General features: G+C 32.2%; 1 protein-coding gene across 6 annotated transcripts in view; it reads left to right on the top strand.

Moving 5' to 3' along the window:
* Nucleotides 1–27420, top strand: part of LOC130897628 (neo-calmodulin-like) — a 265862-nt gene that overhangs the window by 129112 nt on the left and 109330 nt on the right. The window lies entirely within an intron of this gene.

Raw genomic sequence — 27420 nt, 5'->3', positions numbered from 1 at the left:
TTTAGGTTAGGTTAACTAGTTAATTACCTGTTATCTGTCCCATGTCCGAGGATACATTCAGAACACGTTCGGAATTAGAAATCTGTGCTCCACGAAAACAGGATTTTAAATCTTGAACATGTTTTATTAGTACCGCGAACGCACAATTTCAAACTGCGCATGAATCTGGTGACGGAACACGTTCAGAATATCTACCGCGACAAAGCTATTGACTACTTGTTTTAATATTCTAATTTGAATACAAATATTCCACCTTTAATGAGATCACAAATATTTACATTTCTTTCTTCAAGCTTTCATGGAGATATTGAGAAAATATTGTTTAATAATAATGTAAAATGTTTGACAGAATTCTTATATTTGTTCTAATCTATTGTTAACATAATAATACAATGTAATTGATTGATTATTATTCTAGTTATGAACAAAAGATATTTCAAATTCATTATCAACGAAACAATATGAGTTGCCATAATGATTTAATTCCTATCAATCATCAAACATGTCTATCGTTTGCTAGAATTACTGGTAGGTGTTTTTTAGATGAATTTCTCATCTGTAGAAATATATTTCGTTCCTAGAAGATACAAGGAATCATACTAAATATGAATAGTACCTATTCATATCGAAAAATCCACAATATATGGTTCACAAAAAAGTTTAATAGAAGTATGTCGAAATAATTCAGTCCATCTGCATAATACGATTGGAAAAATACATTTTGCATCAGTACTCCAAAATAATTTATTAACATTTTAGTTTGATTGATGCTATAGATGCTATAATGCGCTAAATAACTGAAAAAGCCATAGAGTTTAATAAGGCAGCATTTATGTGCTTCATTGATCTCACCCAAGCGTTTGATAGGATACGCTTAACTGATGTTATAACTCTACTAAAAAAAAGGAACGTTCTCCCCAATATAATAAGAGTTATCGAAAAACTTAACACCGATAATTATACCTTTGTGAGAACGGCAAACAAATTAGGCAATAAAATACCTGTGGCAACTGGTATCAGACAAGAGGATATCCTAAACCCAATCCTGTTCAATACTATAATGGACAAAGAGATAAAAATAATATGCTATGCTGATGACGCAGTAATCATCTCGGAAGACGAAGATAACCTACAGAAGCTCCCATATAAATTCCAACAAATAGCGAACACGTACAACATGCAAATATCCACAAAAAAAAACAAAATCTCTGACAATATCTAAAGAACCGAGAAGATGTAAACTAGCGATCTACGATCAGACTGTAGAACAAGTGATGTCCTTCAAATATCTAGGGACAAACATAACAAGCGATAGAAATCTAAAGAAAGAAGTAAAAGCACAAACAACGAAGGCAGCATTAATATCAGGATACCTTAGAGATTTAATTTGGCGAAATAAATACATGAGCACAAAATGTAAAATTAGAATATATAAAACTTGCGTAAGGCCGGTCATGACATATGCAATAGAAACTAGAGCAGAGAACACAACCACTAAACGGCTCCTAAGAACAACAGAAATGCGGACTCTGGGATCAATAACAGGACATACGTTACTCGATCGGAAGAAAAATGAAGAAATAAGGGACATGTGCGATGTTCAGGATGTAGTAAGATGGGCAAGGAGCCGCAGAAGAGAATGGAGAGACCATGTTGACAGAATGCCAAATGAACGGTTAGCAAAAATTGCAAAGGAAAAGAAACCAGATACAACTCGACCTCCTGGACGACCACGTATAAGGTGGTATGAAAGCTGGTCCTCAGCATCCCAACTACTCCTGGCAAACCCTTGATGAAAATACAGGACCTTGTCCCAACGTAAGAAGAAGAAGAAGAAGATATTAGTTTGAATAGTAAGAATAGATGAATTATTTATTTTAGAATTATTAGTTTGTGTCAGGAACAAAAAAACTTACCAATATTATTCAATGTCATCTAAACACGGATTACCAGCTAGCACTGTCTACAATATTTAATTATGAAGCCAAAATATTGCAAATATAAGAAACAAATAAGAAAAGAATTTTCAAAATCACTTTTCGAGTCTGTAACGATTGATTGGTGAATTTTAAGAAGCGCCATGAACTTGTATTTAGAAAAGTTTGCAGTGTGAGTGCAAGTTACACACTTTTTATAAAAGATTATTTCAAATATTGACTCAAGTATTACATGAAAGATAAGGAGATATAATACGATCACTTTATATATAACAGATGGTTACCTTCCCGTGGTCTGCTGTACTTACGTAGTAATTGACTAGTTAAAACTGCAATAGCTGCTCCACCATCGCCAAAATTTTTCAAAAACCATTCTTATGCATGTTTAACTATCACTAAGTTCTCGAAAGTAGTACAAAGAAAAAAATGTGTCTATGAGCCTATACACCAAAACAGCGATGCAACAGACACACATATATACACACATGCACACACACGGCTACATTGAGCCCGACAGAGCTCAGGAGAAACGAGAGGAGAGATGGCACTGATCTCTGGCAAATCTCATGGGACACCTCGACCAAGGGAAGATAGACTCACCACTTCTAGCCGCATCTAGATATCTGGCTTAACTGGATCCATGGAGAAGTTAATTACTATCTGACCCAAATGATCTCCGGACGTGGATGTTTTAGGGAATACCTTCACAGGCGGAAGCATGAAGTTTCCCCGGGGTGCCCAACTTGAGCAAGAGTTAAAGAAAGTGCGGAGTACGTATTCTTCACATACCCACGCTTCAACATGGTTCGTCGTACCTGGGAAACAGCACTTTTAAGAAGGGTCACGCTTGAAAATATGTTGTAAGCTATGCTGTTACCAGAGTCTGCATGGAGAGCAACGAGCACGTTTGCAGCTGAAGTGCTGAAATACCTCCGCGCTGAAGATAAAAAAAGGAAGAAGTAGTGAAATCGTGATAGTGGAAGGAAGAGCTTGACAGCTAAATCCCTTCCTGCGAGGTAGTGCCTTACGGCTACTCCGCAGGGGCCATAGGTAGAGGAGGTTTTTAGTCGGTATGGGAAAGGCTTCCGAGTCCGACATACCAGGCGCCGAACAGCTAGTCCTGACGATACGTAAAAGTATTCTCCTACCTCTGAAAAAACACACACACACAGCCTTTTAATACTGCAAAATCCATAGATAAAGAGATTAAAATAAGGAGGGTAAATCAATTAAATACTAAAAAAATAAGCATTTGAGAAAACAGAAGTGAATGTTCCTACACAGTATGGTGGAAATGAAAGGAATAAATCTATTATTTTGTAAACCGGCGAATCCCAAAACCCATCTATTAGTAAAGATACATTTTCTGACGTCATCTAAGTGAGCGCGATGACGTCATATCTAAAATTGTCTATAAGAAATGTGGGTGTTGTGATACATTATTTGGAACGTTTTTTAAATATCTATTCAGTTATATCAATATATAACAAAAAATTGATTTGCTTAATGTCACAAATATTATGGATGATATTTCAACAGATTTCTTGATAAAATATGAGGTATTGGTATAATGTAAGAAATTGATAGAAAGTATCATGTCAAAGACCTTCCTAAAGGTGATAGAAAACTACTTGAAGACAAACAACTAGATGTTCTGTAGCCTTTCAAGATAATGGCAACCCTACAAAGTAAGATGGTTTTGATAGACGAATTGAATTTTTGAAATCGTAATAAAAAAAATAACAGAGATTTGTTTTTAATAAGGTTCTTTTCTCTGGTGAAGCTACATTTCTACTAAGTGTTCAAGTCAATTGTCAAACTTATTGGTACTGGGCTACGGAAAATACACATTGGATGCAAGAGTACCGTAGTGAATACCCAGAGAAAAATAATATTTGGAATAATAGATACTTTTTCGAAGAAACCTCGATATTCAGAATTTCTTCAAAACTTCTCCTCTGAATTGAACTAGTTGTTTCCGAATAGAAATGATTTCTGGGTGTAGACTATGTGTAGACACTATGTTGTAGACTCCCCTCGATTTCATTTTACGGGGATACTTGAAAAGTAAAGCTTAATCAAATACATCACAAAATATCATCCATTCCAAAGAAAATATACTTATTGAGGTCACACAAATAACTACGTCTTCGAATTGTATTTCAAAAATTTGAGCTTTTAATTCAAGTTTCTTATATTTGACGAATAATGAAATTTTCAATTTTTTTGACAAATACAAACATAATATACTCAGATATATTGATATGACTGAATAGATATTTGATGTTCTAATAATGTATTACAACATTCAAATTTTCATTCAAAAATGTTAGCAATGACGTCATCACGCTAATATAGATGACGTCAATAATAAAAAGTTATCCTTATTAATTGTTTATTTGGAAATAAACATGGACGGGTTTCAGTTTTTTCTTTATAGTAGTCGGTTTACGATATAATGAATTTATTCCTTTCATTTGCTTCATACTGTATATAAACAAAGAATCTGTAAAATTATTATTCCTGAAATTATGCTGGGAGCACATTATAGGCAAACTTACAGAGAAATATTTCACGAAAATCGATCTTCTCTGTCGGAAGTTCAATTAACTCCATTTCAAAATATATTTTCGCTAACTTTGCATATACCTTGAAAGATTTCAGGAAAAGTTGAAACTGGGATGCTTGTTAACATGCGACTTACAGCGAAGTTATTATTTGAATAACAAAATGATTTTTACTCTAGAAAATATAGTATTCGGATTGAAAAATTCAATTTATCGAACAATTTGTTACAAATATTTCGACCTAGATTTTTTTGAGTCAAGTTACTGCTTTCACGAGAAAGGTGGATTAAAATTGGTTTTTAACATTGAAGTAAAGATTTGATTATTCACCGATACACTTTTCGCATTTGACCTCAATTTACTTCAATACTTTGTCCTCAGGTAATTCACATTGATTTTCTCAACGGTGTAATTCCGAAAAGCATTATTTGCTGTTTCTTCACATTGCCAAGCCAATCTGTTTTCTAGAAACGTCATGGCTCAATATAGAAGAATTGGAAATACCTGGAGTGTTCTGATTAAAAGATATTATTTACATGGAATCTAATTTTTAATAACAAATGCTACTTAGTTTTGGTTGTGGTCCACAATGTTAGTCTTGAGAATAGAGTCCGAATAGTCGCTGAAGAGTATAGAATTCGATTATTGATTCATCGTAGAATATATACATAAAGGTCGAAAAATCAACAAAACCGTGCAAATCCCGCAGACTGTTCATTTAAATTATTTAAATAATTGGTAAATTTCGAACAGTACTTTAAAATGTTCTGGATGAAATAGAGCCGGAGGCTTCTAGAAATGTCCCTAAAACTCGATATATATGTTTCAAGCCGATATCTTCGAAAATAGGGCATTTAAATAATTTTCGTTAAAACAAAAAATTAATATCCTTTCAATATCTACTAAAGTTATACCAATGATTTTTTCGCAAGATCAGTACTTTTTGACAAATCCAGGTTAAAAACCACATGATTCCAATACTCAGGAAATGTGATAGATGGCGAATACAAATGAAAAACCCCGGGCATGATGCATGCAAACATGATGTTTTTCCTAGAGATAAGTGTTTGAAGCTAAAAAATTGATCCAAAACGTGTGAATGTCACTTTTCCCAAGTGAAAACAGCTTTAATCCTTAAGATTTTTGATGAAGGAAGTTATGTTTCAGGAGACCAAGACATTCCTCTATCCAGTATTGCTAAATTATTGCAAAATTTTGACAACATTGCAAATATTTTTGGAAAAATACCTGAAAATTATGTTTCAAATTGTATTTATTGTAGAAAATGTATCCAAAATTGGAAATACACAAACAATTTGACATCAATGAATCAACAGGTCAAATCTAGTTCTTTTTGCTCAATTTTATCCGATCTTTCTTCCTCCCTCTATTTCTTTCTTTTTCCTTATTTCTCCTTCCTTATATATTACTTTCCGATGCTCCCGTTCACCACAACATTATAGTAATTAAACATTTGAATACATTTTTTTGAGAAATAGATAAGTCCAAGAACGTGGTATCCATAATCTCCGAATTCAAGAGAAATAAACTTTTTTGGACTCACAACTTCCTAGTTGTTTAATTTCTTCACTTACATTAGACATTCTTCGGTTACTTCTCTATGTCGTTCCCTTCCCTATGACTATTTATTATAAACTAACTCCGCTAAACAAACTCGTTTATATAGCCAAAAAGAATTTCTTAATATAACATAAACAGACAAACAAATAAAAAAAGGCCTTCTCAGAAATTACTTCTAAAAAAACAATGTAAGCAAATCACCGCTATGATAAAAACATACATCAAAGGTGCAGCGAATTCGCCAAATTGTAAAATTTTCATTATAACCGGACAGGACCGGCTTCACGGCCTATGCCATATCAAAATAAAGATAAAGACTTAAATTCTTATCCATCTTACAAAAACTATTTAAGAAAAAACTAATTTTGAAACAGGAGAGACCTAAAATCAAGAAAATTTAAAAACATAAAATTCCAGTTAACTTGAAGCGAGATTTTATCTCCGCACAATAAACAATTATAGTGTTGAATAATTGTAGTTTTAATAACTTCACAGCAATGATAAAAGTGCGCGACAACATAAAACATGTTCTTTGTAATTAAAATGATATGTTCTATCTTCTATGAGTTTCCGCCACATTTTTTTGTTATTGAAGATGTACCAGGTGTACTAATAAGAATAGCTCTTATTTATACAAGGTGTTCCGGGAATTGATGCAAAAAATATTGGGAAGTGAGTAGATGACGTGAAAATAATGCTGCACTACTATCTGAAGGTCAGGGTCGGCTCATGTCCAAAGGTTAACAATCCGTAACTTTTACAGGAACAATCTGTACAATCTAATGATAGCAAAAATAAATTTTAGTTCAAGAGATATATACATCTTTGGACCATTGTATAAGTCAAGGAAGCCGTTCGCCATAAAGGGAGATTCTGAAAAAAATTATCATAAATTGTAATTATTTATTGAAAATACTTATGAGAGGTATTAGAACACAATCAAACATTTCCTAATTGAACTGCATACTGTCGATCATCATGTTACTCACATGAAGAAAAAATGAATTGTAGAAAAATTTAGTTGGTTGGCCTACAACTTTTCAAATAAAAACAAAAACTATAATAAATGTTCGAAGTGGGCAACTCGCACTTCTACACACGTTTGGAGCCTACTGAGATTATTTCGTTGAATTCAACATCTTCAATATCTTTAGGTTGTACAGTTTGTCCTTGTAAAAGTAACGGGTTGTTAACCATTGGACATGAGCAGCCCCTGGTCTTCGGATAGTTGTGTAGAATTATTTATTCCGTTAAACAGACGACATGGACATACGTAATCATCCATTAAAAACTCGTGATGTTTGATTGTATAATTTAGAAATTAAACTAAGTTCTAATTTCGTAAAATTAAAGGCCTATAACATAGAAACGAGGGGTCGTATGAGAGAATTTTTGTCATGTCACAGCATCATTTTCACGTCATCTACTCATTTCTGAATTGTTTGCATTAAGTCCCGGAACAACCTGTATAACTTGTATACAGATAATTCCTTATGTAACATACATAACCAATTATGAATTTCCGTAGCAAGGATTTTTTAATAATAAATGAAAATGTTTATTGTTCAAAAATAGAAAAACGCAAACATTAGCAAAAACACCGACGTTTCCATCGTATAAACATCTCTCTAAAAATAATTTCTAGCCCAGAACGTTATTACAGAGATCCACCAGAAAATAGAACATTTATGTTCATCATCGTGGTGGCAATTTTTATACAAAGGACCATTGTTCGCATCTCAACATACTATGACGTCTTGATGGAACCTAAATCTACTCACCTGTTCTCTTTCGTATTGTAATGGAATATTCAGCTGTAACCTTAATATTTGTTCAGTCAAAATTCCGTGTGAGATAAAATTAGCAAACGTTTTCTACAGCTACAAATTTCAATTTGATCATTCGTAATTTCACAAACATCTTGATGATGTTCCTCATTATCAAAAAATATGTCATTTGACAACAATATAAATTCACATAATTATTTTGTATTGAATTCTTTATCAATTAAAACTACTCGTATATTTTGAGATACAAAAAAATTACTAGTATGTGAACAAAACTATTTTTTATCCCACCTCAAGATTTTTTTAGGGGGGTCAAGTTTCATCTAAATGTCCACTATTTTTATTATCTCTAGGACTCTCCTCCTTTTTCAAAAAGTAAGCTCATGTTGCCTATTAACATGCATGAAAATTGTTGAGGGGGGCTAAAATACAGCCAAAAGAAAGGTTTCAATGATAAAAATTTTCCAAAAAATGTTTCAGGGATCAAAATTGAACTCGAGAATTTCATCAGTGCCGGCTTAAGGGGATCCGTGATTTAGCGATTTGATTGAGAATCTGGGAAAAAAGATTTTCGGAGATGAGTAACCAATAACGATATCAGTTTCACCATAGGACTTGAGTGACTTGTCTAAAAAAATATAAACGTCAATAATTTTGGTTTTTGTCGCCTGAAAAATAGTAATTCACTCATGAATTCGACCAAATGCTGGATTTGGTGTTTTCAGTTGATGAGAATCCTTGTATGTGAATCGATTTTCAGAAAAATTTTTTTACTTCTTTACCTGCAGAATTTTTAAAAAATATTTTTTCTTAATCTTAATCCAAACTATGGAGATTTCTTACAAATTGAAATCGTCATATAAAGGTATATCTTTTTATGAACCCAATATCCAATTCTTTTATTTTATTTAAATTGAGTTCATAAATTTTCGGATAAATATATTCCTTAAAAAAGTATATGTTCCACGTCTATGGAATATTGATGTGAAAATGTACAGGATACAAAAGCTAAATGTTGATATTATATGAAAAAAATATACTGTCCTATCATATATTTGGTTATAAAACAAAAAAATCAGTGAAAAAGTGAAAAAAAAGTTGATTAACTACATTTTGTAGAAATTATACAGGGTGGAACATGAGACACATTTTTGTCTCAAAAATAACACCATAAGTATCCACAGTATCTCCGGTTCTGGAATGGGATTGATGTAATATTGGAAAAACAAAAGGAGAACATGGATACAAACATAGAAAAAATATACCTGCTTCTCGGTAATGATACAAGGTGAAATAAAAGACATAGAAAAAAATGATTTCTGAATCTGATCAAATTCCACACAGAGGGGTTCTTCAATATGGGAATTACAAAAAGCAGTTTTCAGTAGAAAATTTTCAAACAAGAGGAAAAGTTCAAATTCAGTTAATTTTGTACATCCTTTTTTGAACAATTGGTTGTGGGGAATCTCGAGTGTTGCGTTATCCATTACTATTATACCGTTTTAAGGAAGAATTTCTAACATTTGTTCAAATTATTCTTCAAAAACATCAGCTTTCAGGTCCCTATGGCAGTCATCGGAACGAGTTTATCCAAAAGTAAATGAACTACCTTCAACAAAAATGCTTAAACTGCCGATGTCAGTCTGCGAACCTCCCCTGTTAGTAGATAAATTAATTGAAAAAGCCTGTCTCCGACTTTTCGTCAGTTTCATCTTACCAATAGTTATTTTATGTATTGTATATTTCTTATTAATTCATAGTCCTTAGGTAATTTCCTCCCCATACTACAATATCGTTTTTTTTCTATTAGAATAGACTGTTTTCAGCGAAAATATTTTTCTTTTAAAAGTTTCCATAGTGTGCTTCGATTCAATTCAAAGGAATCTCTTAGTCTTAATAACTCTAGGTTGTCCCAATAGTTGGTTTTGTTCCTATCTACCTTCTTTTCCAATGTTTCTTCTATTATGCTGTAGTTGATACGACAAAAGGGTTCAGTTCCCATGAAGAACTTGTCTACCCCTACTTCGACTCAGTTCAAGGGAATCTCACCAAATTTCTCTTCTTCAATAACTCTGTAAATCGTAAATTTCCCACCACCAAGCTTAGGACTAATTTCATTCTGTCATTACCATTTCAACGTGAATGTTTGTAAATGACTGATTGACGAATTTTCTATAATGACGGTAGAATTCACAATAGATTGCACACTGCACCTTGCAAGTTGCAAAATCATTTTTGGAATTAAAATGAAACGAAACTTATAGGGCTTTTCACCAGTCCAAACATTTTTCTATTGGTCTATACAGTTTGTAATAATATTTAAAATATCCATACTAAGTTTTGGATTGATAAGTAGTTTTTATTCCTCTCTCTTACGTAAGAAAAGACTATAATGATATTAGTAAAGTATGATTATTTCCCTTGGAACAGCAGGACCAGAAAGTATCAGTATTATAAAAAAATAATGGCATATTCCAAACGAGTATACTGTAAGCAAAATGAACATCAAATATCAGTTGTTAGTAGCTTCAACAACATTAGTCTCCTTTTATGAAAAACTTTATTGTGGAGCTAAACAACAATTGAGATGCTTTCCGATTTTTACAAACCTTATTTCTAAATATTACAAAAGGCAAACTAGAAGAAGGAATATTGTTTTGGAGAACGAATCCGTGAAATTACGAAAAAACATCGGTATGGATAGAAGAGAATATGTCATCGAGGATCCATTTCATTTTCATAACGTTTTAAAGATTTTTGGGAAACGTCATTACGACGTATTTCGGGTAGTGAATAATATATAATGGATGATTAATGTTGGTCTATAAAAAGAATAAACGAATATTTTAACAAAGATTGAATCATGAGTTCTTAGACAAACTGATATTTATGGAATTAGCTCTAAAATTATATCCAACAATATATTTTATGACGTCGAAAGTACTCAGATGTTATAGGTAAAAATCGTTTCAATATTGGAGAAAAGACCTATTCCTTAAAGTCCATGCAATAGTTGAAAAGAATTTATTGTGAGAAAGTCTCGCTCAGATAGGTTTTCCGGCTGTAATTAGTTCTCAAAGAAAGAGAATGATTGGCTGGAAAACTAGCTTACCTTCATTCTCTAAAGATTACAGCTTGATTATAAAATCGGGCACTTGACATTGTGCAGTATTTTTATTAATGAAGAATCATCGTACAAGACATATCAAATAAAATACACACTTGATTCGGACTTAGGGATATGGCTATATTATTATTGACCTAAAATCATAAATATCATCAGGGAAAAAGTCTAAAGGTAGTATTTCGGATAGAAAATATTATATAATAGAGTATTAGTGTAGTCTATAATCAGAGTAAATGGCCCAAAACGATATAAAAAGGAGGCCATATTTTATCTTTTTTAATTATTCTATTATTGTTCAGATACACAGGGTATTTCTACATTCGACCGACAACGCTCTACCACAGATAAATCTCAATAAATGATTTATTGTGATATAGGAATACGAAACCTCACGAGCCTTGTTGCTGAGATATAGGGTGCTTAGAATTTCAATTCAAAATCAAAAATTAGCCATAATACCAATATGCTACTTTATAAAGTAACTGGAGCAAATTCTTTATCCAATTTTGTTTTAAATTGCCTGATTATTTTCAGTTGAAAAACTAATAACCTTTTATGAAGCTAAAATGAACGGTGCTGTAGAAATTTACCTCTAAACAAAAGTCTGCAAGTACGTAAGTAATTTACAAATTAATTAATTATTCATTCAATTTCAAATAATGATTAAACGTAAGTTGTTCTAAACAAGTAAAAATTATTCATAATCTCAAATTCAAACAAAAATATATTACAATAATAACAAAATTGACAAAGTTACAGTAGCTGCTCAAACTGTTGACCACTTACTTCAATACACTTATTACACCGTTTTGTCATTGAAAAACGTGTCTTTGAGAATAAATTTGGATGTTATTGAATGATTTCTGCCGCGCTTGAATTCTAGCAACATTGTTTCCAGAAAGCGCGTATAAATTGCTCCATTTAATTTATTTGGTGAAATGTAAGGATCGAATAAGCAATCTCCAACCATACCCACCCACACATTAACCGAATATTTATGCTGAAATCCCTTTTCACGAACAAAGTGCGGATTTTCTTCATCCCAAACGTGACTATTTCTAGAGTTCAATATTCCTTCCCTAGTAAATCTAGCCTCGTCGGTATACAGCACATATTTCGGAAAATCGTGTCAAATCACCAATAAGTGTCACGATCTATTAAAAATATGACGCGTGGATACTAGATTATAATTTAGAAATATTGGGTGGTATTTAATTCCACCGTTCATTTTATCTTTATAAAAGGTTATTAGTTTTTTAACTAAAAATATTCAGGCAATTTAAAACAAAAGTAAAAAAAGAATTTGCTCCAATGGCGTGAAAAATAGGGGGATAAAAGTGACAACTAACCCTGACAGCGCGCCACTGGTTACATTTTTTCAAAATTTGTTGATGTCAAAATATTACTTTATTAAGGAGCATATTGGTCACCAAATTTGAAAAAAAAATTCAAAGGCGTTCTTGATCTATGGCAAATTTTTGATTTAGAATTTTGATTACCCTATATCTCAGTAGCTAGACCCCGTAAGGATTCGAATTCCTATATCAAAATAAATCATTTATTGAAATTTTTCTGTGTTATTGCATTTTCGGTCGAATGTATTATCATATAGCATTTTTATTGAGTTAAGAAACCACGTAACTGAACTATATATGTATAAACATTTTTTGTATTGATAAGTCGTTTTGATTTTGGTCTCTTTTGACGGAAAATTAACATTAAAAAGATTAAGTTTCTTAATATTCCTTTTTATAAAATTAACAACAACTTGGTCCGCAAAATATTGCATCTTCAATTCATGTCAACTTTGTCACAAAAAAGATGAGTGATAAAGCTATCAACTATCACATCCAAAATTCAGTTGCTCAGCTATTCAAAAATCGAAAACTACATTAAAGAAAGTGAAAAATTAAGAAACAACTTTTTAAAGGTATGAAATGATTTTAAAAAATTCATCTAAACACTTTGAGAGTTTAATTTTTCTTTCATGTCAATTTTTCAACAAACTAGATTGTTAATTAACAAAATTTTCCCAAAGTTTCTTAATCGTTATAGATTTAAAAAATGTTCAAATAATAATTGTCGTAAAAGTTCTTTGCTTCATGAGGCCCTTTTTATATTCATACAAAACAAGATTTAGCATAGAAGTTTTAAAAATATGAAGCTTTTGTTCGTTATAATTTCAATTAAAAATTATAATGAGTAGAAATTTGAAAAAAAAAAATAAAAAAAATTGCACGATAGTTCTCTACAAATTACGAAAAGAGTCTTTTTCAAAGTATTAAAAAAAACGAATTATAAGAATTATAAGAATCAATGAATAAATTAATAGAGGAAAAATTGTTTTGTATGTATATAAGAAGTACGAATGAGTTCACAAAGACAAAAAAATTCACGACAATTATTCAAATGTTCTCTTAGTTTAGATTGCGAGAGTTTTTTATCTTTCCATTCGACTAGTGTCTTGAAAAATTGGTTCAAATGAAAAACAACAACGGAAATGAATTCTATTTTTATTCACTTTCGATACCCGCAATCTAACAATGATGAGTAAAATAAAATTTTTAGTAATAGAAGTACATATCAGTGAACTTTTTCAGTAAATTTCCCCTTTTTCAAGGATCTCTTCATAAACATTCGTAAATATACAATGCGGTCCATATGTATGGAATAAATTCAACTAGCTTTTACCCGTGGCTTTGCTCGCATCGAATCCATTAAATAAGTATCAGAAATCATTATAATAGAAAACAACGAACTCTGTAGCTATATTAGAACCTGAGATATAGATCTTTGAATGTAGAAAAATTGCCAAAAACCTACAAAAATCCATAACTCCACATTGAATGTCCGCGCCTAGCTCCTCTCCAACTCAACCGATTTAAGTCTTCAAAAACTCAAAAGAAAGAGGATGCTTTCACGAGAGTTCTTAAACCAAAACGAACTCTGTAAGTATATAAGAACCTGCGATATAGATATTTGAATGTAGAAAAATTGCCAAAAACCTACAAAAATCCATAACTCCACATTGAATGTCCGCGCCTAGCGCCTCTCCAACTCAACCGATTTAAGTGTTCAAAAACTCAAAAGAAAGAAAGTGTTTCAGCGAGTGTTCTTAAACCAACACGAACTCTGTAGCTATATTAGAACCCGAGATATAGATCTTTGAATGTAGAAAAATTGCCAAAAACCTACAAAAATCCATAACTCCACATTGAATGTCCGCGCCTAGCTCCTCTCCAATTCAACCGATTTAAGTGTTCAAAAACTCAAAAGAAAGAGGATGATTTAGCGAGTGTTCTTAAACCAAAACGAAGTCTCTGTCTTGAATAGAACCTGAGATATTGAGGATAGAACGTGTGTATGTGAAAAACTCCCATAAGTAATGTACAGGGGGAAATCGCATTTGAATATAACTTGAAAATGGTGAAAATTAGATGAAATCCGATGGTTGATGGCTGATCTGTGCATCAATACCTTTCATTGAAAAAAAAATTAAGCAAATCGGTTGGGTAGAACGCCTGAACGGACTCGGAATGGAAATCATCAATTTTTTTAATATATAAGATTATACCGTTATTATCTACTACGTGAAAACAATCTGCAACAGGTCAATTCTTATTTTTGAATTGACAGTTTGAAAATATTATCCCCCTCCAGCACCTTCTCTGAATTGTAGACACACCCTCGATAATTTTAATTAAGAAAGGGGTCGTGTGGCACCTTGTTGAAAAGTCCAATATAAATTTTTTTCAAATTTCGTGCAATCATAATTGAGAAAATTAATTTTCAATTTGTAAAATTTTGATAATGTATCTATCACAAAACTTTACGTATGCTTAATATTTAGAATGTATTTTTGAAAGTACTTCACAATTCAATTAAATGTAATGTTCAAAATGACCACCATTCACTTCTTGACAATAACCGAGGTGATTTTGGAATTCTCGTACAATATTTTATATGACCTCAGAGGTTATTTTGTTAATTTCTTCCGTTATCCTTCATAACTTTTAATGTTATATTGTCTGCTCTGTTAAACTATTGAAATATACATCAGATTTCAAATAATCCCATAAGAAGTCATCGAGATGAGTCAAATCGGGGGACCTAACCGGCCATTCGACCGTTACACGTCTTTCAATCCACCTATTGGGAAAAACTAGATAATTTCTAACTGTACGTACGCAAAATGCGGTAGAGCTCCGTCTTGTTGGTAGTAAATAGATTAAGTAGATTGGATGATTAACATCAGGAAAAAGTCTTTGTGATTCAGGCACTAAGAAGGTAATAAATAAATCTTGACAAACCTAACCATTATCTGTGCTCTGAAAAAAATAACGGACAATAATTTTATTGTTAATAATGCCAGCCCAAACGTTCACTTTTTTCTTGAAATATTGATTCTGAACCTCACATATCCAATGAGGATTTTCTCTGCTCCAATATCTACAGTTCTGTTTAGTAACCGTTCCGTTTAAATGAAAAACTATTTTGTTAATAAACTGCGAGTCTGCGTTAATTCTATCCATCATCAATTTACAGAATTCTTGCCTTCTGTCATGATCATCTTCATTTAACTCCTGAACCAACTGAACTTTATAAGGGATGTATTTTCCTCAATCTCTGAAAGTACATCTAACTTTTTTCATCAGTAAATTGAACATTCCTACCTGGTTTTCTAATATTTGTTTACATGTACAGTTTAACGAAACTTTTTTCAAATTTGCTAACTGTAGACTGCGAAAAGTGTTGACCAGGGTGGTTGTTATGCAACATTTAACAAACCTCCTTTGAGTCCTTGTTTTATTACGACAACAAATCATAATTAAAATGTCTATTCTTTTAATCTCGGACAAATGAGCCATGATTACATTTAATACGCGCACAAAATTATACTGAAGCCTTTTAGTAACTTTAAATACCTGAATAACAGCAGCCTACCAGATTCATATCAATTGTTTATTTGGCTATTCGACTAATATTTTGGTATCCTGATGTCTAGCAGAACAGATACGATAATACCTGATTCTTCATAAAGTATATTTTAATAGACCAGACAATATTGCTGATTTAAAAGTTAAGATAACGAAATAAATTAAAAAAATAACAAAAAATGAATGGTAGTCATTTTGAACATTTAAATTAATTGTAAAGTACATTGAAAAATACATTCTAAATATTATGCGACATCAATATCTTAATTTAACGTGAAGCTTTGCGATAGACACATTATCAAAATTTTACATCTTAAAAATTTATTTTCTCAATTATCTTTGTTCCAAATTTAGCTTCCATGGACGTCAATTCATGACAGGTCATTTTCCATTTCATAAATCAATTCTTATGAGAATTGTCAAGAAATAATGAGAAAAAATTTATTCAATAAATGAGATTATTGATTTTTTTTTGTAAAAAATGTGCTTTAGTCTTTCACACTGAGAGTATAACGATTTGAATACTTGTTGTAATATGTTATGAGCTAATTAACTTTTTATGCACAATAATTAATACAACATTTAGCATCGAATGAGCTTATTCACGTAATTTCAGTAATAGTATGTCTAGCACCAATTTGAACTTGTAGTCTAGACTAATTATGATGAAACAAACATTTAATGACAAAAAATTGTGTTTTGAATCAATAAGTTTAAGAGTTAATCAAGCTTTTGCGTAGTTATTTATACTGGTTGTTTTAGTTTCTAGTAACTGTCTCATGAAACGGGTTATAGTGGAATCAATGTAACAAAAAAATTATTAATATTGTCAATTGTGGCGACGCTCAAGAAATAAGGCGTGATTTGTATTTTGATATTCTATCAAACATAAACAACTCAAATAGTTTTGACCAGAGAAACAAATTTTTCATATTGTAATTATTTTCCGACTTCGTATATTTTAACCACAACTCCAAACTTGTTTTATCAGCGACCCATTTTCTCGTTAGCTCTTAATACCCAACAAAACCGTATTAACCGAGAAATTCGAGGAAAATGCAACTGCAATTATACGTTGGATCGAACAAAAGCTTTATCCACGTTTTCCAGAATAAAAGAAGTTTGTAATCCAGCCTCTCGGAAAATTTACGAGCCGTTACTGGTTTCTTTACTATCGGAGTGTATTTTTGAAATATTACAAGTACCAAACAGTACTAGGCTTCAGTATCTATGGAAATGTGAAACAGTTTTTGTTCATATTTCCATATACTTGAGATGGCAGCACTATTTACTGCTACCACTACATCAACTTTTGCAAACACTGTTTTTTTTTTGATAATCAAGTTATCATCTGTAGATACCAAAGGTATACTGCTTATTAAGTATACCGATCTTTACACACTACTTACTTACTATGAAAAGGAATAATTGATCATGATTATCTATTTAAAATATGTTTACATATAAGAATCTAAATCTTTCCAGAAATCAACAATTGTTGTATAAATTTTTCATTGATTAGCAATAGGTTATAAATTAAGGTCTCTCATTGGTTGTTTCTAATCGCTGGTACGTTTTGTACAAACATTGCTAATCGCGGGTAGATTTTGTAAGTGTCGAAAATCCTAATTCACATGAATAGGTCGTTGCAAATGGTAAAAGTATTGCAATAGCATGCTTAGAAAGCAGAAAATATTAATTTTTTATACATAGCCAAAAATGTTCTAAATCTGTTTATGAAAACTTTAATTTCAATGTGGGATCCGTTTTCGTTTCCATCAGTTCTTCCTGCTTATTTATTGGTGATTGTTCAAAAAGAATACACTCGGAAAATGGATGTCGAATTAAGTCCATAGGCTGCAAATCAATCTTAGAAAAATAGATCTACAAGAAGTGTTTGACAATCAAAGACTGAACTCTTTTCTCTAGATCAGCTGCCATGACATTCGGGAACCTTTCATTATTACTATTGGTGGTGAGACTGATCCATAGCTCCAATTTAGCGCGAAAGCTTTCAATTTCATCCAACGAATTGGGAATTTATGCCTTGCATTTTGTTATTAAGTTCATTCAAGTGAACAAATATATCCGACAGGTATGCAAGTTTTGCAAGCCATCCTTCTTTTTTAAACAAATACTCATAATCTGAACCTTGAGACTGCAAAAAGACTCAGTCTCATTATTTACTACATTAAATAGACGAAAGTTCAGCGGTCGCGACTTGATAATTTCTTGAAGAACACACAATAGTTCCTCTGGCAAAGATTTTGTCACAAGAGCTAACCTGTGAAAAAAAGTTGTTTTTCAATATTAACTTTTTTTCAGCAACCTTAGTTATAAAACCTTTCCTGTCATAGCTGCTGCCCCATCTGAGCAAACACTTATACAGTTACCCCATTCCAAATTATGTTCATTAAAGTATTCTTCCGTTACTTCAAATATTTCTTCGCCAGTTGTATGGTTAGGCATTGGCAAACAAAATAAAAAGTCCTCTTTTAATTCACATCCATCAATGTATCTAACTAACTATGAGTGGACTCAACGACGTGTAGCGCAAATACTTCACTTACTATCAATTTTTCAATCAACGTCGATTTAATATCGTTAAATACGTCATTAATTCACCATGAAATAGTTTTTGCTGATGCAATTTTTTTGCAGAAAAATAAAACTAAAATTTCAGCAAAGGAGTGCGGCTTTTTGCTTTAACTAACATGTTTTTTTGTGCTTTGTTTGAAGTTTTGAAAGAGCAACTCATGAAATTTACCTGCTTCTTCGATTGGTTAGGTTGATTCGTCTCTTCGAAATGTAAAACCATAACTTATGAAGCTTTCGTTATATTTTCGATGAAAAATTTTGGGCATCTTTTTCGTTTGCCATTATTTTCTTCTTTTACAACGAGCATATGGTTTAATGCATTATAAACTGTCTTGTAGGAGAATTACCCTTCACTTAAAAAAATCGTTTTATCGAGAGATAACCACACCACACAAGATGCCTTCTAGGCCTCCGCTGGGTTGAGCTCTCATTAGAGGTTGATCTATGAACCATGCGGTAAGAATAATTTTGAGAGAAGTGAGATATTTCTTCTTTAACTGACTCAATTTGGAGGTCACAAGCGATATCGCTGTTGGGTACATACCAAAGAGCATCTACACAACAATTCTGAGTACTTTCGATTGAAATCTTTCTAGAATTGCTATACTTGAGTTGGATGCAGTGCCTCATAGTTGCATAACATAAATCCAGTTGGGTTTTATTGTATATTAGCAACTCATTGTCGATTTTTAGTTGCGATTTTCGACCTATTAACTAGTAGTTCGCTGAGTCTTAGACCCAATAGCTTTCTATTGGTTAGTATGTGTGGTTAGTCGTCGGTCGAAATGAATTCCAAAGTATTTTGCACTCTCTTTTTGTTGCAGAAGATGCCCGTTTAATGTTACAGTTGGACAGATTCCTCTTTGTTAGGTGTAGCTAACATGGACAGATTTATTTTCATTTACTTTTATTTTCCAAGTTTTTAGCCATAAGGAAATGGCATCCATTTTTGTCTGCATTATATGAGAGGCCATAGCTGGGTCCTGGTGAGGTACTGGTGCAGCTGTGTCATCCGAATATGTTGCGGTAGTTACGTTGTTGTGTGGGAATATCAGCTGTGTACATAAGATAGAGGACCGGGCCAATTGTACTTTCCTATGGAACTCCTGACATAATTGGATGTAGAGTCGTGATATAATCTTGAATTTTGACTGGAAAGTGTCTGTTCTGCAGGTAGGATTTTAGGATTTGAAAAAGGTTATGCGGGAGGTTTTCCCTGATTTTGTATTGTAGTCCATCGGGCCAGATCCTGACAAATGGCTGAGCAATATCTAAAATGAACTTGGGGGCATGCTGCTCTCTAAATCCAAATTGGTCATTAGGTATTAGTCTGCTGGCTTTTAGGATCGGTTCTATTTTCTCAATCAATAGTTTTTCAAGAAGAACTGGTAATAGGCTTATTGGTCTCTAAGGTGTAGTGTCTTTTAAGAGATTTCCCTGCATTGTACAATTGTGTTAGGAACTTCAGCTCCTTATTTGATAGTTCCTTCAGGATTTCGTACTAATTAGGTCATATCCGGAAGATTTTTTGAGTTTGAACTGTTGTATTGATTTTTTGACCTGGCTTACGGTGAATTTTCCGATAGAAGTCTTCAGTTTATATGGAGATTCCAGAAAATTATTGGCTTCGGTCTCAATATTGAAGTTGTCCTCTATTTCTGGGACTGAAGACTTGTTCTACGTGTTTTGTCTTGGCTTTAACTAGGCAAAAAGTAGCCCATTAACCTTCAGGAGTGCGGATAGGAGGATTTCTTAGTTGCGGTCTATTTAATTTTTTCAATGTTTTCCAGTAAGTTGTATTCAGTTGCTTCTTTTACGACCAAATTTCTGAGGTAGTTCTGCCAAATTTTCCTTAATTTCGTTTTGTCCATAATTTTGGGTGTGGTAAACTTAGCTTCAATTGGTGTTGAGCCGTAAGTTGCTGTAGGATTGATTTTATGGGATGTTCAACCATATTATCAATGATTTCTTCAGTTGTTAAAGGAACTTGAAGATCCAGCAAGCTATCCAAATGAGCACGAAATTCATTCCAATTGGTATATTTGTTGCGTAATCTTGGTGGTATTTCTTTTACTATTATTTGGGTGCAGACTGTGGTTAAGACGGGAGTGTGATCAGAAGATAATTCAGAACTAGATTGTGCATCTACACACTCTTCTGGAATGCTTTTGCAGACTCCGACTGATTGAAAAATTGTTTTTTGTATTGCTTTCCTTTTCAATTTTAATAATTCGAAATAATATAACAATTGGCAAGTGGATTTTACACATACATTTTTGATATACCTATTGGTTACATTTTTCTTTTCGTTTACCGTGTACCAATTTGAATGAACAATATATGAATGACCAAAATTTTCAGTAGCTCATGTTATTTAGCTTATAATCGACCTATGCGTTACTGAACGCACTGTATACATGAATATATGGAAGTTTATATGAATGAATTGTTGAGCCACTACGTATTTAGTTATAAGTCGAAAATAGTTTGATCTCATAACACAAGCAGCCTAACGCAATCGAAAATATACTAATATAATTATAAAACATTCGCAAATTGAAAAATATTTGGTACATGGAAAATTTTCCATGTTTGTCTCATTTATTTCTCAAATTACAAAATAATTACTAAAAAATTCGGTCGCTAAATTGCGGAACACTCGCCTTAATGGGATTTAAAAAAACAACCTCTACTTTACAAGCTGAACCGTTCACTAAAAGAAAACTTTTATAATTTTACAGCTTTTTATCTGCCAAAGCCCTTTTATATAACTTTTTAATTTCGAAAACTTTATCGAAAATATATTCTTAATGGACAATAATTGTTTAATGTTTACGTTTAAGACTTTTTATTATTCATAAAATTAAGTAACGGTTTTGCAGCTTTGACGACCTGATAAATATCATTTTCTATAATAAGGAATTATTTGAATGATGGTAATTTTATTAAAGCCAACTTTACTCCCATTTACTTTTAATGAAGTCGACAAAATTAAAGTTATCGGAACATTGTCGCATTCAACAGATAGCTGGTAGTAGATACAAGGCTTGGGTTATTAGAAACGGTTTTCTTTAAAAACACAGTACTGTCCTCATGGCTAAAACGAAATATTTTGGATTTGGACATCGTGTAGAAATAAAAAATGAAACAAAAAACACTACAGCAAACACCGCGAATTTGGTTATGTATTGAAACCGAAAACGAGCAATCTAAAAAATTGTGAATTATTTGTGAACTTGTTTGCTCGATTTTACACCTTAAGATTTCCGGTCTCATTGCGAGCGCTGCTGTAAAATTAGTCTGAAATGCAAGTATGTTGAAAACTTGTGGAAAATGGGCATGATTCTGACTTAAGCTCTTTTCAACTAATGAGAAGAAGTTAACCCCAACTAAAGTTTTTCTTTGTACATTTCAGCTGCCACTGGGTTATCATTTTGCAACCTATTTATGTTTGATAAACTTGAATGCAATGAATGAGTGGAAATAAATGCTAAAAAACTCTCTTGATCTCAGTACAAAATAAATACAAGTGTTCTAAATTTTGTGATTTGCTTGAAAGATTACTTGTAAATTGACTCAAGAAACTGCAAAAATACTCAGTTCCAGTTATATTAGTTTCACTGAAATATATCTAAACAGTATCTAGTATCGATTGAGTCCTTTTAACATCATGAAACAAAAAAAAAACAATACAAAACAACTCTCACAACTGTAAAAACCAAGAAAAGCTAACACGCGTACATACGATAAAATCAAGCAGTTTGACATAGATTGCCTAATTCTTTGGTCTCCATTCCTGAAAACACATCAGTCATAAAGGCAACTACACCATAGATTAATAGAAACGAAGACCCATTACGCCGATTTTAATTAAGCTAATGTTAGTACCTGACAGATATGCCACGAATAGAGTCGATTTTATCGACTTCAACTTATCAGCACTTATCAATGTAAGTACTGGGTCTATAACTTGGCGTAACTTGTATAATATTACATCGTTCCAATATTCCCAACCTGCGTTGGAAAGCTACTGTTATTGTACGTCTTTTCAGTATATCTCATTCATTTGAAGCGTCAACAATAATAATTTTTTTCACTCAAATATGTCGAACTTTGTTACTGAAAAAGTGTTTTTGCCGGGAATTATTCTTCATTACTTCAATATGATGAAAAATACAAGTAAGTCGTCGTGGATATTTTCGTGAAAATGTGAAAAATTGAATTAATTTAGAAAGACTTTACAAAAGATCACATTTCAGAAGAAAAACGCAAAATATTTCACATACCTCATTGGGAATGTTTCGGATTTTTTGCAATCATTATTAACTAGTAACCTTTTCATCGGCCGTGAAAGCGATTGAAACTGTTTTTTAAGATAGCCATAGGATTGTGTTTATCTCTAAAAAGTTAGAACATTAACAAGAGAGTTTTACGCATCATCTCTTTAAAAGGTAACAGAGAAATTGCATTAAAAGTGCTCTCCATCGTAAAAATGCACCTTCTGACATCTCGGTGTTTACCCTACTTAAAAATCACTAATTGCACTTTGAATCGATTTATCACCCACCGTATTCAGAGGATCTGGCACCCAGTGACCTTTCTCCTGTTCTTGAACTAATAAAGTTTCACTTGTAGGATAGAGATTTATATCCGACGAGAAAGTTGCCGAATACGTGAATTCTTATTTTGAAAAGAAAGTCGAAAGACTACGACTATTATTTGGAACGCTTAAAAAGGTCAAAGCATCGTTATAAAATGCGTATTGACTTGAAACGAAAATACCATGAAATATGAATATTCGTGATAATCATTCTACGTAAGATTGATCTTGAAATCTTGAATTTGTGACGCCAAATTACAGTAAACTTTCCATAATATTTCAAAGGAGAAAACTCAATTTGTAGTGAGCGAACTGAAACGTTTTTCAAAAAGAATATTACTTGTATACTTTATCTGAATGAATGGTAGCAGCTGATGTATAAGTGAAGAGAGGTTCCCAACCATAAAAAAGATCGTTAAGGTTTTTTAAAGCTTCGTTGTTATATAAAATATTCAGAATATGTGACAGGTTTCCAACGAGGACACAGAGGTTCCTAGATGTATACCGCTCCTAAATTCGCTAGTCCTCAAATGTTATATGTTGCGAATTTCTATGTCTTGATGGATTCGAAGTTATATGGAACTTTGATGTAATCTATTTTCACGCTCTAAAATCCTTTAAGCTTCGGAGAAATGCAATGAAACTTTTCCAAAAAGTATAAACAATATGTCAAAATCCTACAAGGAAAATTTATTTTTTCAATCATAACAATAACTACTGTTACTACATTGAAACTAACTTTTCCAATGTCTGGCACGCGTTTAGATAATCAAATTATAGTCTTTACAGACAGAGAAGTTTACCGAAATGTTTATCCTGAGGTTAAAATATGATTTTTGGTGCAGTGGCAGTAAGTAATTGGCATTATTACGATAATGGAAATTCATATTATGAATCATATGGTGAAAGGATATTAGAATACAAGTAATAAAAGGCTTCATTATCAATCCAGTTATCCACGAATGCTGGAAAAGCCTTCTGTTACGAGTGTTTTATACTATTTTCTCTATTTCGGCGGGTATTCACATTATTCATTTGAAAAATTTTCAGATTTATTCTTCTCTCATTTTTATATTATGACTCGTGGTTCCTATTCTATTAATTAAATGGTACAGTTTTGATTTGCAGCCTGGAACTTTGAATTTGTGTCAATACAACAACTTAAAATGTTGAAAGAAATATTTATGTTGGATTCGTAGAATTTTGAAATTAATTTCTATGGATAAAATTGAGAGTTCTTAATATATAAAATATCGGTTTTTTCTCTTGGAACTCTACGAACTACTTTGCATACAAATCATAGGTTTGTTCAAACCAATCAAAAATCTGTCCTTGGTACAGTGACGATAGTTTTTGAACAGTTTCTGTCTCGATCTTTTCGATACTTGGTTGACAGCAAGTACTGTTAGCACAATCGTGCATAGAAATTGCGCAGAAAATATCATTTAAACGCTTCCAATAACTTTTCCAACCGATCCAAATTAGAAGGTTGGGACAAATCTCATATCGAAATGTACCCAACTGTAAAAACATCAATGTGAGATCCAATAGATAGTGATAAAATATTGGATATAATCGTAGACAAATAATTAGGCGATACAATATAGTTAACAAAATCTCTAACTGATTATAAGGTTATTAATACTACTTACAAAAATTCAAACAGTATTATATTTCATGAGGGACTTTGTGAATTAGGTTTCAAGAAAAGTATATATTCTTATACTATTTGGCAACGAATATATGAAATGTCAATAGATGAAAATAGTTATTTGTATATCAAGGAGTCAAAGTGCTACTTTGTTGGACGAGTCTGGAAATTGCGAGACGAGGGAAGCCAGGCGAGCAACAGACGAGTCCAACAAAGTAGTATTTCAGCCACGGAGTACACAACATTTTTTAGACGACGCATAAGATCCAAAACTTTGTCAATTATACTGAGGAAAAAAAATAAATAATAGAGAACTATAAACATTCTTTTTATTGAACAATATAATGTACTTAATGTTATTTGCAAAAAGTAATGTTGATTGTACCTCCAGGACAATTATTAATATTTATTGGATTGGATGCAGATGGAATATGTATATTTCTACTAGATGTTGATGGAATCTCTGTAGATGTGTTTGTGATTTCGATACAATTTGTAGATTGATTCGTATTTGAGGTGGAAGAAAGTTATGCAAAATCATCGAAGTGAAACTGTCAACTGTCAACATTGAAGTTGCTAGAGTCACATTTAAGGAAGTTAAAGTTGTCTACTCCAGAACGTACCGAAAGTGTTTTGCAGTACGGTACTTTGCACTTTCACTACATGGAACACTCAAAACGCAACTTTCGATATGTAAATGAATACAGAACGAACAACTTTCAGATGGCGTCGTCTAAAAAATTAATTTATTCAAGGGATTGTGTGGTTAAGTGAATTTCGGATTTGAAATACGTAGAATACTAGTTAAAGCTCTCATTATATTTTCATAAATTATCAAACTGAGTTTATAAGATTTCAAATTATAACATTTAAAAACATTTTAATTTGATTGAATTCAATTTAAGTGATAGATACTTAATAAAATTGAATTCTCTAATTGAAAACAAACATTTTACAATACTTCTTGACAATATGTTTTTTTCATTAACTAGCAATATTAACTCAACATTTCCATAATATAAGTAATGTGTTATTTTTTAATTTGGAATAAATTCAAACGATCGAATACTTTTTTTTTGAAATAATAGGACCCGTTGATTAGTATTTCCAATTGCAATGACTCACATACCATGATAATGCCTCCAATTTCGATATAAGTCGTTGATTTGATTTTGTTAACACTATTTTCATTCAGACAGTCATTTTTATAGCTGCCAAACATTTTTATTCTACAGAGGTTGCCTCATACGAATGTCAGTTTTCATATGTGAAAACTTCTACGCCTTAATTTAAACATTAAGTTGGAATTTCTGGAACCGTTGATGATATTCATATTGAATGTTCACGCTACACCAACACTCACAATTACACTGACGCACGTTTCGATAACCAAGTTATCGTCTTCAGAGACTGAAGATAAACTGTTTACCTTAAGTGTAATTGTAAGTGTTGGTGTAATGGTGATGTAAACAATGTATTCAGTATTTTGTAACCTGCTAAGACAAATCTCTAATTCTGAGGAGAGTACAACTGCTTTACTTCCTTTCAATCTCTGTCTTTGTTTATTGACGTACTACATTTTTATAATGAATAGTTTGGGATGCCATAAATATGAAATTCTTGTGTTGTTAAGACTTTATTGGAAACATGAGTTTAAAGCAGCCGCGGCAGCAAAAGGAAAACGTGAAATTGAAGGTGAAGATACAGTTAATGAGCGAATAGCAGGTCTTTGGTTTAATCGTTTTAATATTGGAAATCTGAAGCTTACAGATATTGATTAGGACTCCTTTGGACCTTCTAAAGATACCATATATCGCTATACTACAACAAAATTAGATAAGATCTATAAAAATTGTTGAATAGTGCTTTGATTGTTCTGCTGAAAGATGATCATTCCATTAGTAGCATTGTTATTTGCAATGAATTATTTTAATTTTGAGAAGGTTCATTAGGCAAGCTGAAATGGTTAAAAAATCATAATTCCGTGAATTGGCTATGGGAATCTTTTAGTAGTTACTTCGCAACTGCACAGCAATTAACATTTACAAGAAAAAATCAAAAAAATATATTCTAGGCAACTTAAATTTTTCTTTATCTTCAAATATTATTATTATTAGAATTCCCAAAAAATATTCTTTGGGCAATCTGAAATTTATGAGACGTATTTATTAAGTTACATACCTATAAATTACCAGACCACATTGCCAGTTCTAAATAATTCCCAGAAGTTAAGCGAAATGACCGCTTACTTGCTAAAAGGCTCCCAAGACAGGATTCGCCAATTGACGAAATTGTGATTTCTTGCAATTTCATTTTGTCTATAGAACTGGAATAATGGAGGCTTAGTTTGCTTAGTTTCGCGGAATAGGAGCGAAGAACTTGGTGATATTGATTTTCTACTGCATCCAGCATTTAGTCCGGATCTTGCATCATAACATTAATATTTGTTTATTCATATCCATGGCGAAATTTTTGTGTGGGAAAGCATTTGAAGCCAAAGAAAATGTAGTGCGACAATGTTTTTGCATCCAAACCCAAAGAATGGTTTCACCGAATCTATGAAAAGTTGAAATTACTTATTTCAATCAAGCAAATGCTCATAATATTATCCATCCATAAGTTTTTTAAAATATCC

The sequence above is a fragment of the Diorhabda carinulata genome, chromosome 8 (genome assembly GCF_026250575.1).
Source record: "Diorhabda carinulata isolate Delta chromosome 8, icDioCari1.1, whole genome shotgun sequence".
In the NCBI taxonomy this organism is placed as follows: Eukaryota; Metazoa; Arthropoda; class Insecta; order Coleoptera; family Chrysomelidae; genus Diorhabda; species Diorhabda carinulata.
Note: the sequence above shows the minus strand (reverse complement) of the source record. Positions and strands in the feature narration are given on the sequence as shown.